This window comes from Bos javanicus, chromosome 9, assembly GCF_032452875.1.
Source record: "Bos javanicus breed banteng chromosome 9, ARS-OSU_banteng_1.0, whole genome shotgun sequence".
Lineage (NCBI taxonomy): Eukaryota > Metazoa > Chordata > Mammalia > Artiodactyla > Bovidae > Bos > Bos javanicus.
This window is the reverse complement of record NC_083876.1, coordinates 42,638,058-42,657,146: the sequence shown is the minus strand read 5'-3', so window position 1 is coordinate 42,657,146 and position 19,089 is coordinate 42,638,058. Positions and strand designations below refer to the sequence as shown.

General features: G+C 41.3%; 1 protein-coding gene and 1 long non-coding RNA gene across 4 annotated transcripts in view; one reads left to right on the top strand and one right to left on the bottom strand.

Moving 5' to 3' along the window:
- PDSS2 (decaprenyl diphosphate synthase subunit 2) overlaps positions 1–19,089 on the bottom strand; it is a 276,054-nt gene that overhangs the window by 254,686 nt on the left and 2,279 nt on the right. The window lies entirely within an intron of this gene.
- LOC133253883 (uncharacterized) lies at positions 1,293–16,185 on the top strand. The gene is made up of 3 exons (XR_009738489.1): positions 1,293–1,381; positions 15,393–15,472; positions 16,100–16,185. It is a non-coding gene; the product is annotated as an uncharacterized LOC133253883 (long non-coding RNA).

Sequence of the window (19,089 nt, the reverse complement as noted above, 5' to 3'; positions counted from 1 at the left end):
GACAGATCTCACGTGGCAGCTCTCACAAGACCAAGTCCCCAGACACCGCCCATCCATAGCCAGGCTCCCAGGACACAACTGGCCCTCAGATTCCTTAGGCCGCTCAAGGCGGGTGGAGGCGGGGCGGCGGCAGGCCCCCACCAGGTCCCATAGGTGGGGACAGGGGAGATGTTCACTGCTGCCTCAAGACCTGGGCCAAATTCAGTGGGTTGATGAGGGCTCTGGAGCCCTGCCGGAAACAGCCTCCAGTTTGTTCCCTGGGCCTCCCAGCTCACTCACTGGCCCGAGGCCAGGTGAACTGGAGGGCTGCAGGGGAGGCCAGGATTCACCTCTTACTTCACTCTATACCAGATGACCACCATTCCACAGACGGTTGGCTGAATGGCCCACTGACGGCTGCTCACTGACAGCTGGCTGCTTGTGGGAGGGGTCTACTGTGGTGTCAACCAATGGCTGAGCAGGACAACCAACAGTCACTCATTGACAGTTGGTTGCTTGTGGGAGGGATCCAGGTAATGGCGCACAGCAAGTTCTGTGTGCTAAGGGCTGCACTGGCCACATGCTATTACAAAGCTAAATTGCAATGACCAGTATGAAAATGGTTCTGACCGTATGGGGTGGATCTTGAAATAAGTAAATCCCATGGGAAAGATAGGCTTCCCAAGTGGTGCTAGTGGTAAAGAACCTGCCTGTCAATGCAGGAGATGTAAGACCAGTATGAAAATGGTTCTGACCGTATGGGGTGGATCTTGAAATAAGTAAATCCCATGGGAAAGATAGGCTTCCCAAGTGGTGCTAGTGGTAATGAACCTGCCTGTCAATGCAGGAGATGTAAGAGATGTGGGTTCAATCCCTGGGTTGGGAAGATCCCCTGGAGGAAGAAATGGCAACACACTCCAGTATTTTTGCCTGGAGAATCTCATGGACAGAGCAGCCTGAGAGGCTACAGCCCATAGGGTTGCAAAGAGTTGGACACGTCTGAAGTGACTTAGCACGCATGCATGGGAAAGATGCTATCCTCTCACCACTATTCTTTATTCAAACTATACAAAACTTTTATTCATTAACATATTCATATTCATATAACTGGGCCCAGAAGACTCTGTAAAAGAGCAGGATAAGCCCAGCCCTTAGCAGGCACCCATTGCTGTGCCTCATTACTCCACACCCCATTACTAGGCAACAGGTCTTGCTCAGCCATTGGTCCTCAGGGCCCTGCCCACAAGCAACCAACTGTCCATGAGCAACTGTTGGTTGTCCTGCTCAGCTACTGGTCAGTGCCACAGTGGACCCTGCCCACAAGTAACTGTCAATGAGGGACTATTAAAGAAGTGATTCAGCCAACAGTCAGTGGTGTAACAGTCATCAGGTAGAGAGTGAGGTAAGAGGCAGATTTAGGCCTTCTCCTGGAAGCCCTCCAGCTCACCCAACCTTGGGCCAGTGGGTGAGCTGGAGGACCCAGGGAACAGATTGGGGACTACATCCTGCAGGGTCCAGAGCCCTAATTAAGGCCCTTGAATGTCTTGGCCCAGGCCTTGAGCCAACAGTGAACCTCTCCCCCATCCCTGTCTCTGAGACGTAACAGCAGTGATCATTTGCTTGGGTTGCAGGCTGTGAGACCTGGTCTCCCCGACTTGGGCAGCCTGAGGAGACTGAGGCCAGTGGGGTTGGGTGCCTGGCTCCCTTAGAGATGACAGCTGGGCAAGGTGTGGGAGCCCGGTCATGGATGGGTGGTGTCTGGGGACTTGGCCCTGCGAGAGCTGCCAACTGAGATCTACTCCTCTTAGCCAGGACTGGGACCTTAGAGAATGAAAGTTGTGCCTTGGACCTTGCCCTTTTTTATCGAGACAGAGAATAACATTCGTTTGGTAGAGATTTCAAGGCAACATCGTTACCTGACCTCAAGAGCAAAGGATCTGGCACCAAGTCTGCAACAACTAACCAGGCCTATCTCTCACCTTTTGCTTTTAAAGGGACTTGCTGAAAGCTTTCACTAACTTTGGGGTTCTTAGGGCATGAGACACCCATCACCTCTCTCTATGAACCTGTGATAAACCTTTCTCTGTTCCAAACGCTAATGTTTTAGTATTGATTCGCTTCACTGTGCATCAGGCACACGGACTTGCAATTCAGTAACATCTTCACTTTTGACACAAGAAAAAGATTAGTGAAGGGTATCCCACAACCATTACTAATCACTTTAGTGGCTTCTAGAAAGGGCTAAGGATTTAGGTGGGAGAGACTACAAATGAAATGGACTCCCTGAACTCAGAAAGTGATGGTAGTAGCCCAGGGAAGGCTGGATCTAGTGGAAGCAGTTAACTGCCAGAAGCAAAGGGGGCATGGTGACTCTTAGAGGCAGCAAGGTGGATATTGGGAATACTAGGTATTTCTCAGGTTTTGTTGTGATAGGCAGAAATCCCTGTCTATATTTAATTGATCAGACCCAAGAATTCAAACCAACAGCCATCCCACTAAGATCTGTTTTGATTTAAATAATCAAAAACAAATAACTCCAGGTCTAGTGAACAGAGACCTATCTGAGGCACTACTATAGACAGTCCTGGCCTCTCAGTCAAATCTAAGACCCTCGGTTCTTGGATAAGAGGCCAAATCCCTTCTGGAAGATTATTTTTCCCAAATGCATCTCTGTCCATTAACCAGATAATGGTGAGTTGGCAAAAGGGAAATACCCAATCCTCTTGAGGATTTTTACCTACTAGCTCTGAGCTAACATTAATTAGTAGGCATTAAGAATACTTCTTGTCCCATTACTAAGGCATAATTGTTCTGGGTTCTCTAGAGTGTCCAGCTGATCCAAGAGTCCTTTCCACACTGTCCAGTCAACTTGCATGTCTCCCGGTTCCCCAAGAACTCTGAGAGTTATGCAGCTTTACAGCGCTCCTGCCTCAGCGAGCTTCCTCCTGTGTGTGCTGCTTAGTTTTCAGCAACAGACTCAAGTGGGCACCTGAGATTTCTGGAGCCCTTCTGTGCATGCTCTCTCCTCTTCTGCATTCTGTCCCACATTTCCAGCTGCCTCAGCCTCCCCCAAATCTGATCCATCTCTTCAATTCAGCAGTGTCAGCATCCTCTGCTAGAGTTTCCTCTCTCTGTGCTGCTGTTTGGAATGTACCTCTCAGCAGAAAGTTTCAGTGATCATAGCTCTCACCTCATTTGTTTTCTCACTCAGAGGGATCACAAGCCTGTGCTCCTTGTACCCTAAGCAGAATATGGTTGTTCATATTTTTAATCCAGTTTCCGACCTGTTTGCAGCATGTTATCCTATCTTAGAAGAAGCAGACATTTCCAGTCTATTCTTTTTGCCTCATCCATCCCATGTTCAGGGTACACCTAACTACTACTTCCCTACACTTTGCTAGGCAACTTCTCTTGTCTTATTTTTTCCAGCCTTAGTCATTTCCTTCTCATCCAACATGTCCCAATTCATATGTCACCTCAACTTTGGAAGTCTTCAGTTTTCTCTAGAGATTTTTTTCCCCCCTCTGCATATTGCTCATACATACTACAGAATTTATCTCAATATCCTCTATCTGCATGCCTCCCAACTAAAAAAACTTTCTAATAATAAGGATAACTGCTAAATTGTGACTACTTTTTATGTTCCAGGTACTCTTCTATATTTGCCCATTTACTCTTCATAAAACCCTAAGACATATTAATATGTACCATTATTATCCTCATTTTACAAATGAAGAAACTAAGGCATAGAGAGGTTAAGCAAATCTCCTGAGATCCATACCTTGGTAGGGGCAGAGTCAGGATAGTCTGATTTCAGAGCTCGTGCTCACTATACTGCCTCTCATGAATTCCTGAAGGGCAGCAACTATGTCTTATTCTTGTTTGTACATCCATGCCGAGAGCACCTCAAATATTTGTGGAATGAATTAAAATTTATAATTTTCTCCAAGTCATCCAAGAAAAAGTCCTTCATAAGTAAGGTAGGCTTTCAGTACAGTAATTACAGAACTGAGTCTAGAAAGGGTCTTTCATAAACATGGAAGAGACTAAAATTAAATATCCAATAATAAATTCAAAGAGCTCTGAAGAATTTTACCATGCAGAAAAGACTAATAAGGTTTTTTAAGTAGTAAGAAACTGCAGTAAAATCAGGAACAAAAAGTCTCTACCAAGGTATCAACACCCTCTAAGAGAGGGATTAAATGTCATAATTTGTCTCCAATAGAGGCATACCAAATTGATCCCATCTATCTAAACCTGAAATAGAGATCACAGTTTTCTCAAGGCAACAGTAAAAAGACAAAACATTTAAACAAAAATTTTATCCTAAGAGTCAAATCTGTCAAGAGTAATCAATGAAAACAGCCATATTGCACAATGGAATCAGTTATGTTAAACAACAAAAATGTAATCAATTCTACATGAAAAAAAGTATTATTCATTACCTTTCAAACAATTAAAGTGTCCTCCATGTTTATTAAAAGTTCTTGACGATACATAGCACATGCAGCGAATTCCTAAAAGCTGCTGCTGCTAAGTCGCTTCAGTCGTGTCCAACTCTGTGTGACCCCAGAGACGGCAGCCCACCAGGCTCCCCCGTCCCTGGGATTCTCCAGGCAAGAACACTGGAGTGGGTTGTCATTTCCTTCTCCAATGCATGAAAGTGAAAAGTGAAAGTGAAGTCGCTCGGTTGTGTCCGACTCTTCGCAACCTCATGGACTGCAGCCCACCAGGCTCCTGCATCCATAGGATTTTCCAGGCAAAAGTACTGGAATGGGGTGCCATCGCCCTCTCCTATTAAAAGCTTTAAGTTCTTGACAACAGACAGCACATGCAGTGAATTCATAAAAGCTAGAAATACTCAAAAATAATACGATTTATACAAATTTAAATGATTAAAAATAAAAATATAGGGTTTCCCCAATGGCTCAGTGGTAAAGAATCCAACTGCCAATGCAGTAGACCTGGGTTCGATCCCTGATCAGGGAAGATCCCTCATGCCTTGGAGCAACTAAGCTCGTGCGCCACAACTACTGAGCCCGTGCCCCAGAGCCCAGGAGCCACTACTGCTGAGCACACGTGACCTAGAGCCCATGCTATGCGACAAGAGAAGCCACTGCAATCAGAAGTCCATGCACTGCAACTACAGAATAGCCCCTGCTCACCACAGCTAGAGAAAAACCTGTGAGCAATGAAGACCCAGCACAGCCAAAAATTAAATAAACACTTAAAAATTTTAAATAAATATATAAAAATGTATATTTTGCACAAATGGATAATTACATTTAATTCCTTGTATTAAATGGTGGGTTCAGCGGTAAAGAATCTGCCTGCCATGCAAGAGATATGGGTTTGATCCCTGGGTTGGGAAGACCCCATGGAGAAAAGAAATGACAACCCACTCCAGTATTCTAGCCCAGATAATCCCAATCCATGGGGTCGCAAAAGAGTTGGACATGACTGGGCGACTAAGCAACAACAACAGCAAGATGGCAATGACCATGGGGTGCAGGCGGTACTGGAAGATGGAGACTGATACACCGTCATGACCTTCAGCCTCTCCCACGTGACTCATCCACACACATACGTGGACTTCTCCTCCACCCTGCATACCTCTGTCTGGCTTGGACAGGTCCACAATCTCATCCAAAGTCCCTGAAACTGAATGTCTTTCAAAATTCAACATTTTTCTGAGTTTAGAAAGGTGCAATTCATCTAGCACTCCAGAATAATCTGTGGCAGCAGCCTGGAAGCAAACAAATTTATATTTCTGTAGCAAAATGCAAGAATATTCGCATTAACTTGGATACAGAACGACTATGAATGATCTCACCTCAGTTCAGGTCAGATTTATGAGTCTAAGAAAACATTTTTTTTTTATGTAACTACTCTTTTTCTTTTTAATTTAAATTTATTTTAATTAGAGGCTACTTAATTTACACCCAAAAAAGATGTCCTTTCCATTATAGGGGACTGGAATGCAAAAGTAGGAAGTCAAGAAACACATGAAGTAAAAGGCAAATTTGGCCTTGGAATACGGAATGAAGCAGGGCAAAGACTAATAGAGTTTTGCCAAGAGAATGCACTAGTCATAGCAAACACCCTCTTCCAACAACAAGAGAAGACTCTACACATGGACATCACCAGATGCTCAACACCGAAATCAGATTGATTATATTCTTTGCAGCCAAAGATGGAGAAGCTCTATATAGTCAGCAAAAACAAGACCAGGAGCTGACTGTGGCTCAGATCATGAACTCCTTATTGCCAAATTCAGACTTAAATTGAAGAAAGTAGGGAAAACCACTAGACCATTCAGGTATGACCTAAATCAAATCCCTTATGATTATACAGTGGAAGTGAGAAATAGATTTAAGGGCCTAGATCTGATAGAGTGCCTGATGAACTACGGACGGAGGTTCGTGACATTGTACAGGAGACAGGGATCAAAACCATCCCCATGGAAAAGAAATGCAAAAAAGCAAAATGGCTGTCTGGGGAGGCCTTACAAATAGCTGTGAAGAGAAGAGAAGTGAAAAGCAAAGGAGAAAAGGAAAGATATAAGCATCTGAATACAGAGTTCCAAAGAATAGCAAGGAGAGATAAGAAAGCCTTCCTCAGCGATCAATGCAAAGAAATAGAGGAAAATAACAGAGTGGGAAAGACTAGAGATCTCTTCAAGAAAATCAGAGATACCAAGGGAACATTTCATGCAAAGATGGGCTTGATAAAGGACAGAAATGGTATGGACCTAACAGAAGCAGAAGATATTAAGAAGAGGTAGCAAGAATACACAGAAGAACGGTACAAAAAAGATCTTCACGACCCAGATAATCACAATGGTGTAATCACTCATCTAGAGCCAGACATCCTGGAATGTGAAGTCCAGTGGGCCTTAGAAAGCATCACTACGAACAAAGCTAGTGGAGGTGATGGAATTCCAGTTGAGCTATTTCAAATCCTGAAAGATGATGCTGTGAAACTGCTGCACTCAATATACCAGCAAATTTGGAAAACTCAGCAGTGGCCACAGGACTGGAAAAGGTCAGTTTTCATTCCAATCCCAAAGAAGGGCAATGCCAAAGAACGCTCAAACTACTGCACAGTTACACTCATCTCACATGCTAGTAAAGTAATGCTCAAAATTCTCCAAGCCAGGCTTCAGCAACATGTCAACCGTGAACTTCCAGATGTACAAGCTACTTTTAGAAAAGGCAGAGGAACCAGAGATCAAATTACCAACAATCCGCTGGATCATCAAAAAAGCAAGAGAGTTCCAGAAAAACATCTACTTCTGCTTTATTGACTATGCCAAAGCCTTTGACTGTGTGGATCACAATAAACTGGAAAATTCTGAAAGAGATGGGAATACCAGACCACCTGACCTGCCTCTTGAGAAACCTATATGCAGGTCAGGAAGCTATAGTTAGAACTGGACATGGAACAACAGACTGGTTCCAAATAGGAAAAGGAGTACGTCAAGGCTGTATATTGTCACCCTGCTTATTTAACTTCTATGCAGAGTACATTATGAGAAACGCTGGGCTGGAAGAAACACAAGCTGGAATCAAGATTGCCGGGAGAAATATCAATAACCTCAGATAAGCAGATGACACCACCCTTATGGCAGAAAGCGAAGAGGAACTCAAAAGCCTCTTGATGAAAGTAAGTGGAGAGTGAAAAAGTTGGCTTAAAGCTCAACATTCAGAAAACTAAGATCATGGCATCTGGTCCCATCACTTCATGGCAAATAGATGGAGAAACAGTGGAAACAGTGTCAGACTTTAATTTTTTGGGCTCCAAAATCACTGCAGATGGTGACTGCAGCTATGAAATTAAAAGACGCTTACTCCTTGGAAGGAAAGTTATGACCAACCTAGATAGTATATTGAAAAGCAAAGATATTACTCTGCCAACAAAGGTCCGTCTAGTCAAGGCTATGGTTTTTCCTGTCGTCATGTATGGATGTGAGAGTTGGACTGTGAAGAAAGCTGAGCACTAAAGAATTGATGCTTCTAAACTGTGGTGTTGGAGAAGACTCTCGAGAGTCCCTTGGACTGCAAGGAGATCCAACCAGTCCATTCTGAAGGAGATCAGCCCTGGGATTTCTTTGGAAGGAATGATGCTAAAGCTGAAACTCCAGTACTTTGGTCACCTCATGCGAAGAGATGACTCATTGGAAAAGACTCTGATGCTGGGAGGGATTGGGGGCAGGAGGAGAAGGGGACGACAGAGGATGAGATGGCTGGATGGCATCATTGACTCGATGAACGTGAGTCTGAGTGAACTCCGGGAGTTGGTGATGGACAGGAGGCCTGGCGTGCTGCAATTCATGGGGTCGCAAAGAGTCGGACACGACTGAGCAACTGAATAAACTGAATTTACAATATTGTATTGGTTTTGCCATACATCAACATGAATCCGCAACGGGTGTACACGTGTTCCCAATCCTGGACCCCCTCCCACCTCCCTCCCCATACCATCCCTCTGGGTCATCCCAGTGCACCAGCCCCAAGCTTCCTGTATCCCGCATAGAACCTGAACTGGTGATTTGTTTCTTATTTGATATTATACATGTTTCAATGCCATTCTCCCAAATCATCTCCCCCCTCCCTCTCCCACAGAGTCCAAAAGACTGTTCTATACATCTGTGTCTCTTTTGCTGTCTCGCATACAGGGTTATTGTTACCTTCTTTCTAAATTCCATATACATGCGTTAGTATACTGTATTGGTGTTTTTCTTTCTGGGTTACTTCACTCTGTATAATCGGCTCCAGTTTCATCCACTTCATTAGAACTGATTCAAATGTATTCTTTTTAATGGCTAAGTAATAGTCCATTGTGTATATGTACCACAGCTTTCTTTATCCATTCATCTGCTGATGGACATCTAGGTTGTTTCCATGTCCTGGCTATTATAAACAGTGCTGCGATGAACATTGGGGTACACGTGTCTCTTTCAATTCTGGTTTCCTCAGTGTGTATGCCCAGCAGTGGGATTGCTGGGTCGTATGGCAGTTCTATTTCCAGTTTTTTAAGGAATCTCCACACTGTTCTCCATAGTGCCTGTACTAGTTTGCATTCCCACCAACAGTGTAAGAGGGTTCCCTTTTCTCCACATCCTCTCCAGCATTTATTGCTTGTAGACTTTTGGATCGCAGCCATTCTGACTGGCGTGTAATGGTACCTCATTGTGGTGTTTATTTGCATTTCTCTGATAATGAGTGATGTTGAGCATCTTTTCATGTGTTTGTTAGCCATCTGTATGTCTTCTTTGGAGAAATGTCTATTTAGTTTTTTGGCCCATTTTTGGATTGGGTTGTTTATTTTTCTGGAATTGAGCTGTAGGAGTTGCTTGTATATTTTTAAGATTAGTTGTTTGTCAGTTGCTTCATTTGCTATTATTTTCTCCCATTCTGAAGGCAGTCTTTTCACCTTGCTTATAATTTCTTTTGTTGTGCAAAAGCTTTTAATTTTAATTAGATCCCATGTGTTTATTTTTGCTTTTATTTCCAACATTCTGGGAGGTGGGTCATAGAGGATCCTGCTGTGATGTATGTCAGAGAGTGTTTTGCCTATGTTTTCCTCTAGGAGTTTTATAGTTTCTGGTCTTACGTTTAGATCTTTAATCCATTTTGAGTTAATTTTTGTGTATAGTGTTAGAAAGTGTTCTAGTTTCATTCTTTTACAAGTGGTTGACCAGTTTTCCCAGCACCACTTGTTAAAGAGATTGTCTTTTCTCCATTGTATATTCTTGCCTCGTTTGTCAAAGATAAGGTGTCCGTAGGTGCATGGGTTTATCTCTGGGCTTTCTATTTTGTTCCATTGATCTATATTTCTGTCTCTGTCATACTGTCTTGATGACTGTGGCTTTGTAGTAGAGCCTGAAGTCAGGCAGGTTGATTCCTCCAGTTCCATTCTTCTTTCTCAAGATTGCTTTGGCTATTCGAGGTTTTTTGTATTCCATACAAATTGTGAAATTATTTGTTCTAGCTCTGTGAAAAATACCATTGGTAGCTTGATAGGGATTGCATTGTATCTATAGATTGCCTTGGGTAGTATACTCATTTTCACTATATTGATTCTTCCGATCCATGAACATGGTATATTTCTCCATTAGTGTCCTCTTTGATTTCTTTCACCAGTGTTTTATAGTTTTCTATATATAGGTCTTTAGTTTCTTTAGGTAGATATATTCCTAAGTATTTCATTCTTTCCAAGAAAATGTTTTTTTCCCTGACTTTTCAGGATTTTTAAACAGTAGGAAAAGGATGATAAATTTGTATTATATACTGCATTCAATCTACTCATCATTACCTGTCTGAGAAGTGACAACAGCTCCCTTAGCTACCATGCTCAGTTACAATACCAATTTCTACTAGGCAGAATTGGCAACACCTTTGGAAATCATTTAGTCAAACTTCTTATTTCATTACTTAGGAAATTAAAGCCCAGAGATAGAATAACTTACTTAAGGTCACACTGTTGACACCTACTGACAGAGATGAAACTAAAACATACATGTAAGCTTCCTGTCCTGCAGGTTACTTACTGTTTGTTCATTTGTTCGTCCATCCATCCATCCATTCATTCTCTCTGTTAGAGGTGATTTTTTTTTTCTTTAGCTTTTCAACATAACAAAATAATTACAGACTCACAGAAAGACATAAAAATAGTACAGTCTTCACTAGGTATCCAGAGAGGGATTGGTTACACGACCCCAAAATTTGTGTTGCTATAAAATGGTGTAGTAGTTACATATAACCTATGCACATCCTCTAGTTTACATTAAATCATCTCCAGATTACTTACAATACCTAATACCATGTAAATATTATGCAAATAGTAGTAGATACAATGTATGTTATATCAAAAGTTGCCTGGCTTAGCAAATTCAAGTTTTGTTTTCTGGAAATTTCTGGAATTTTTTCCCCAAAATATTCTTGATCCATGGTTGGCTGAATCCATGTATATGTGGAACTTGTGGATATAAAGTCCTTATGTATCTTTGACCCAGCTTCCTTCAATACACAACTGTAGGATAATACCAAAACTAAAAATTAACACTGGGACTTTTCTGGTAGTCCAGTGGTAAAGAATCTGCCTGCCAATGTAGGGAACATGGGTTCAATCCATGGTACAGAAAGATTCCACTAAGCCTGTGAGCCACAACCACTGAGCCATGCACCACAACTACTGAAACCTGCACACCCTAGAGCATGTGTTCTACAAAAGGAGAAGCCACCGCAATGAGAAGCCTATGTGCTAACTGCAACTAGAGTAGACTCTGCACAACACAACTAGAAAAAGCCTACAACAGCAACAAAGATCCTGTGCAGCCAAAAATAAATAAATAAAACAAAATAAAAAAATAACATACTTCCACCACCTGATGAAAAGAGCCTACTCACTGGAAAAGACCCTGATGATGGGAAAGACTGAAGGCAAAAGGAGGAGAGGGTGGCAAAGGATGAGATGGTTAGATAGCATCATCAACTCAATGGACGCTGAATTTGGGCAAACTCTGGAAGATGGTAAAGGACAGAGGAGACTGGTATGCTGCAGATCATGGGGTCACAAAGAGCTGGATGTGATCTAGCAACTGAACACCACCACCATATAGAGTTTTAGGGCTTCCCAGGTGGCTCAGTGGTTAAAAAAATCCACCTGCAATGCAGGAGACCCGGGTTCCATCTCTGGGTCAGGAAGATTCTCTGGAGAAGGAAACTGCAACCTAACCAGTATTCTTACCTGGGAAATCTCATGAACAGAGGAGTCTGGAGGGCTACAGTCCATGGGGTCACAAAGAGTTGGAAACAACTTAGCAACTAAACAAAAACTATTCCACTGTATGGATGCACCACAGTTTGTTCAGCATTTCACCATTCAGTGAGGTATGAGTTGTTTCCAGTTCTTAGCTGTCACAAATAAGGTTGCTATAACCATTCCTGTATAGGTTTTGATATGAGTTTTTATTTCTCTGGAATAAATGCTCAAGTGTGATTGCTGGGTTCTATGTTATGTGTATGTTTAATTTAATAAAAAACTGCCACACTGTATTCCAGAGTCAGTTCAGTCCAGTCACTCAGTCATGTCCGACTCTTTGTGACCCCATGAACCACAGCATGCCAGACCTCCCTCTCCATCACCCACTCTGGAAGTTTACCCAAACTCACGTCCGTTGAGTTGGTGATGCCATCCAACCACCTCATCCTCTGTCGTCCCCTTCTACTCCTGCCCTCAATCTCTCTCAGCATCAGGGTCTTTTCAAATGAGTCAGCTCTCCACATCAGTTGGCCAAAGTATTGGTTTCAGCTTCAATATCAGTCCTTCCAATGAACGCCCAGGATTGATCTCCTTTAGGATAGACTGGTTGGATCTCCTTGCAGTCCAAGGGACTCTCAAGGGTCTTCTCCAACACCGCAGTTCAAAAGCATCAATTCCTCAGTGCTCAGCTTTCTTTATAGTCCGAATCTCACATACATACATCACTACTGGACAAACCATAGCCTTGACTAGATGGACCTTTGTTGGCAATGTAATGTCTCTGCTTTTTAAATATGCTCTCTAGGTTGGTCATAACTTTCCTTCCAAGGAGTAAGCATCTTTTAATTTCATGGCTGCAATCACCATCTGCAGATATTTTGGACCCCCAAAAAATAAAATCAGCGACTGTTTTCACTGTTTGCCCATCTATATGCCATGAAGTGATGGGACCAGATGCCATGATATTAGTTTTTTGAATGTTGAGCTTTAAGTTAATTTTTTCACTCTACTCTTTCACTTTCATCAAGAGGCTCTTTAGTTCTTCTTCACTTTCTGCCGTAAGGGTGGTGTCATCTGCATATCTGAGGTTATTGTTCTTTCTCCCGGCAATCTTGATTCCAGCTTGTGCTTCTTATAGCCCAGCGTTTCTCATGATGTACTCTGCATAGAAGTTAAATAAGCAGGGTGACAGTATACAGCCTTGATGTACTCCTTTTCCTATTTGGAACCAGTCTGTTGTTCCGTGTCCAGTTCTAATTGTTGCTTCCTGACCTAAATACAGGTTTCTCAAGAAGCAGGTCAGGTATTCCAGAGTGGCTGTAACATTTTTACATTCCCATCAGCAATGTTCAAACTATGGTGCTACAGAAGACTCTTGAGAGTCCCTTGGACTGCAAGGAGATCAAACCAGTCAATCCTAAAGGAAATCAACCTTGAATATTCACTGGAAGGACCAATGCTGAAGCTGAAGCTCCAATACTTTGGCCACCTGATGTGAAGAATTGACTCACTGGAAAAGACCCTGATGCTGGAAAAGGCTTCCCTGATAGCTCATTTGGTAAAGAATCTGCCTGCAATGCAGGAGATCCTGGTTCAATTCCTGGGTCGGGAAGATTTGCTGGAGAAGGGATAGGCTACCCACTGCAGTATTTTTGGCTTCCCTTGTGACTCAGCTGGTAAAGAATCCACCTGCAATGCCGGAGGCCTGGGTTTGATCCACTTCAGTATTCTGGCCTAGAGAATTCCATGGCCTATATAGTCCATGGGTCACAAAGAGTCAGACACAACTGACTGACTTTCACTTTTCACTCTGATGATGCAAAAGACTGAAGGCAGGAGGAGAAGGGGGTGACAGAGGATGAGATGGTTGGATGGTATCACTGACTCAACATGAGTTTGAGCAAACTCCAGGAGATGATGAAGGACAGGGAAGCCTGGCATGCTGCAGTCCATGGGGTCGCAAAGACCTGGACATGACTGAGCGACTAAACTATTTCAAGTTTCTATTTCAACTATTTCAGCTGAGCTATTTCAAGTCCTAAAAGATGATGCTGTTAAAGTGCTGCATTCAATATGCCAGCAAATTTGGAAAACTCAGCAGTGGCCACAGCACTGGAAAAGGTCAGTTTTCATTCCAATCCCAAAGAAAGGTAATGCCAAACAATGTTCAAACTATCACACAATTGCACTCATCTCACACGTTAGCTCAAAATTCTCCAAGTCAGGCTTCAACAGTACGTGAACCAAGAACTTCCAGATGTTCAAGCTGGATTTAGAAAATGCAGAGGAACCAGAGATCAAATTGCCAACATCCGTTGGATCATTGAAAAAGCAAGCAAGTTCCAGAAAAACATCTATTTCTGCTTTACTGACTACGCCAAACGCTTTGACTTGCACTTGCCTTTGGATCACAACAAACTGTGGAAAATTCTTCAAGAGATGGGAATTCCAGACCATCTGACCTGCCTCCTGAGAAATCTGTATGCAGGTCAAGAAGCAACAGTTAGAACTGGACATGGAACAACAGACTGGTTCCAAATTGGCAAAGGAGTACATCAAGGCTGTATACTGTCACCCTGCTTATTTAACTTACATGCAGAGTACATTATGCGAACTGCTGGGCTGGATGAAGCACAAGCTGGAATCAAGATTGCCGGGAAAAATATCAATAACCTCACATATGCAGATGACACCACCCTTACGGCAGAAAGTGAAGACGAACTAAAGAGCCTCTGGATGAAAGTGAAAGAGGAGAGTGAAAAAATTGGCTTAAAGCTCAACATTCAAAAAACTAATATCATGGCATCTGGTCCCATCACTTCATGGCAAATAGATGGGGAAACAGTGAAAACAGTGACAGACTTTACTTTTTTGGGCTCCAAAATCACTGCAGACGGTGACTGCAGCCACGGAATTAAAAGATGTTTGCTCCTTGGAAGAAAAGTTATGACCAACCTAGACAGCATATTAAAAAGCAGAGACATTATGTTGCCAACAAAGGTCCGTCTAATCAAAGCTATGGTTTTTCCAGTAGTCATGTATGGATATGAGAGTTGGACTATAAAGAAAGCTAAGCGCCAAAGAATTGATGCTTTTGAACTGTGGTGTTGGAGGAGACTCTTGAGAGTCCTGTGGACAGCAAGGAGGTCCAACGAGTCAATCCTAAAGGAAATCAGTCCTGAATATTCGTTGGAAGGACTGATGCTGAAGCTGAAACGCCAATAGTTTGGCCACCTGACGCAATGATCTGACTCATCAGAAAAGACCCTGATGCTGGGAAAGACTGAAGGACGGAAGAGAAGGAAACAGAGGATGAGATGGTTGGATGGCATCACCAACTCAATGGACGTGAGTTTGAGCAAGCTCCTGGAGTTGGTGATGGACTGGGAAGCCTGGCGTGCTACAAAGAGGTCAAAAAGAGTTGGACACGACTTAGTGACTGAACTGAATGACTAAACAACAATGACAATCAGCAATGTATGAGAAATCTAGTTTCTCTGCATCTTCACCAAGATTTCATATTGTATTTTTTATTTTAGTCATTCTAATAGGTATGCAATGGTATCTCATCATGGTTTTAACACACATTTTTCTAATGGCTAATATTGTTCAACAACTTTTCATATACTCATTTTCTGTTTTTATAGGCTTTGTGCCCATTTTCTAACTGTTTTCTTACCACTGAGTTCAGAGTGATCTTTATATATTCTGGATGCAAGTCCTTCAGGTAAGTGATTTACAGATGTTTTCTCCCTGTGGCTAATCTTTTGAACCTATTAACAAGGTCTTTCCACAGAACAAAGTTTTCAATTTTGATGAAATCCAATCATTGATCTTTTTTTCTTTAATGAACTGCATTTTTTGTTTCACATCTAAAAACTGTTTACCGAGTCCACATTCCAAATATCCCCTCCTATGTTTTCTTAAGTTTTATTTGATAGTTTTACATTTCACATTTAATTCCATTTAACGTAGATTCTTTTTTTTTTTAACATGGTGTGAAGTTTAGGTCAAGGTTTACTTTCTTGCCTATATAATGTCCAAATTGTTCCAGCACCATTTATTGAAAAGACTATTCTCCCTCCATCAAACTGCTTTTGCATCTTTGTCAAAAATCAACTTGGGTGTATTTGTGTTGATCTATTTCTGAGTTTCCTATTCTATTTCAATGATCTATCTATTCCTCTGCCAATACCACAGTGTGTTAATCAATGAAGTTATATATATATCTTAGACTTAACATTAGGTAGAATGACTCCTTCCATTTTCTTTTTATTTTCTTCAATATTGCTTTAGCTATTATAGCTCTATTAATACTGTTCACTTTATCACACTGCTTATTGTTGCTTTTAAGGTCCTCCCTGAAGAATCCCATGGATTGTATAGTCTGTGGGGTTGCAGAGTCGGACACGAATGATCGACTTTCACTCACTCACTCACTATGCCTATAGAAGAAGTATGTCAGCCTGGAGAAGAAAGGAAAATGAAAAGAATCAAGAAGAAAAAAACTGTAATAAATTACCACCATCCTAAAAAGACTACACATGTAGTTTTCATCCATCTATTCTCATCACACCCCAATTTCTTCATGAAAGATTCTCTACTATTCTAGGCCACTTTATTTTTTATGTTTGTTATTGAGGGACAGTTAATGTACAATGGTATACATTTCAGGTGTACAACAAAGTGAATCATAATTTTTAAATTATTATAAAAATAATTCATAATTATTCATAATTATTATAAAAATACTAGGTATATTCCTAGTGGTATACAATATATTCTTGTAGCTCATTTAATTTATACCCAGTAGTTTATACCTCTTAATCCCCTACTCCTTTCTGGCCCCTCCCCACTTCCCTCTCCCTACCAGTAACCACTAGTTTGTTCTCTATATCTGTGAATCTGTTTTTGTTGTTGGTGTTGCTGTTGCTGTTATATTCACTAGATTATTTTTTTATTCGATATATAATTAATATCATACAGTGTTTATCTTTCGCCAGGTCACTTTAGTATCTCTAAATGTAATAGCTAATGTATCTCTACTACTCACTAGTCACAAGTCATTTATCTCCTTCTGTTAGATATCTGTAAATATACTTGTGTCCAACACGATGCCTATTCTCAAAGGACATGGTCCATGTTATAGAGTTCTTTATACTCCTCCACAAGCTTTAATAAACATTGAACTGAGGATTATTTATCTAATTGGAACTTACAACACAGAGATACTAGAACATCTAGAAGAACAAGAGTAAAAAAATTAATTGCTACACTATTGTTAGCAATATGATCATTATCTCACCAAATCTTAAGATTTTAAATTTAATCTCACTTCTCAATTAAACTGTTACAAAAGTAAGTTCTAGGCTCTTTCCCTTCTTATTGATGAGATAGCTTAGGTAAAGAAAGAGAAGGTAGTGAATAATGAATTATGGTGATTTCCTTCTTTTCTCCTCTTGTTTGCCAAAAAATGTCACTGTACATCTAAATTTTAGGGCCATCAGATATGATTCATCCCTAATACACTGTGTTTATCTACCCAAAAAGTAAAATGACCCAAGGGATCAGAATATCAATATAAGTAAATAATGGAATCTCAAAATGTAAAACAGAACTAAGTAAAAGAATTTACCAAACCCAATTTTTTATGGTCTTATCTATATTAACTATATGGGGTCTTTGTGTCCTTTGGCTAGCATACTGAGATACTCTCTGTCTTAATTATCAATGCTTTGCCAACAAGATTTCAACAAAGTAAGGTGCAGCATGTGAAACAATATAGCTACTTAATCCATGTTTTTAGCTATAATTTACAATAACCACAATCTGCCTACCCTATGGATCAAATGCTTGCTTCTTTGCTGAAATAGGTGTATACAGGATCACCTCCCCAAAAGGTTTTTGTTCACTGACTGCCTGTGAGTTTAGACTGTTTAAAGAATTTAAACATGTAACAAAACTATATACAGATTAACTCCTCCTTTTCTTACAAAATAAAGTAATCCACATATGTTACTATGGCTTCGCTGAAACTTTCTCCAATTCTTTCACTGTATTAGATCAGGGACAGGCAGGCAGGGGAGGCTACAATCAGGAAAGTTTCAGAGCCATTAGTCTTACAAGCTTTCATCTAGAGTGTCTCTGGTGGTCTCAGAAGGAGTCTTCTCTAAGACCCCAATTGATACTCTGACAAGTAGATGAACTGCAATTCTCAGAATATGCACATTTCTAAGGCTTTTTCTAGTTCTGCCCTTTTCATGTCAATGCTTTATTATAGACACTACAATATGCATATGCACAATGTAATATGTAGTCCAAGGGGATTAGATTCAGGAACTCCCATGGATATCAAAATCTGAGGATTCTCAAGTCCCTCACAGTATCTGTGTATAATCCAAGGTACATCTTCCCCTATACTTTAAATCATCTCTAGATTACTTACAATGCCAATTCTATGTAAATGGTTGTATATACAATATTAGTGCTATAAAAATAGTTCCTGGTGCACAGCAAACTCAAGTTTTGTTTCAGGGGGACTTTCTGAAACATCCCCACTGAATATTGAACCTACAATTGGTTCAGGGTGTGGTTGTGAACTCACAGATCTGGAGGGCTCACTGTACTACCACATCCTCCACTGCTAACACTACCATATTCCCATCACATACAGAGAAACCCACTATTTGATTGGCAAAAAATAAGACATTTCATGGTTCATGTATTGTGAGAACACAGAGTAACTTGAACTCAGACACTGCTGCTGCTGCTGCTGCTGCTAAGTCGCTTCAGTCGTGTCCAACTCTGTGCGACCCCATAGACGGCAGCCCACTAGGCTCCCCCATCCCTGGGATTCTCCAGGCAAGAACACTGGAGTGGATTGCCATTTCCTTCTCCAATGCATGAAAGTGAAAAGTGAAAGAGAAGTCACTCAGTCGGGTCCGACCCTCAGCGACCCCATGGACTGCAGCCTTCCAGGCTCCTCCATCCATGGGATTTTCCAGGCAAGAGTACCGGAGTGGGGTGCCATTGCCTTCTCTGTCAGATACTGCTAGTAAGAATGTAAACTGGTATAACGACTTTGGAAAACAATTTGTTATTATCTCCTAAAGCTGACCATGTGTATACCCGCCTTTATTCTCTCAAGACAAGTACACCAGAAGACATGTTCAGGATATTCACAGCAGTACTTTTCATAACACCACAAACTGCAAACAACACAAATGCTGATCAAAAGAAGACTATGGTATTTACACAGTAGAATCTCACACATCAGTGAAAAACTAACAAAGTATAGTTAACACAACAGGGATAAATCTTAGAAACAATGACAAATTTAAAAAG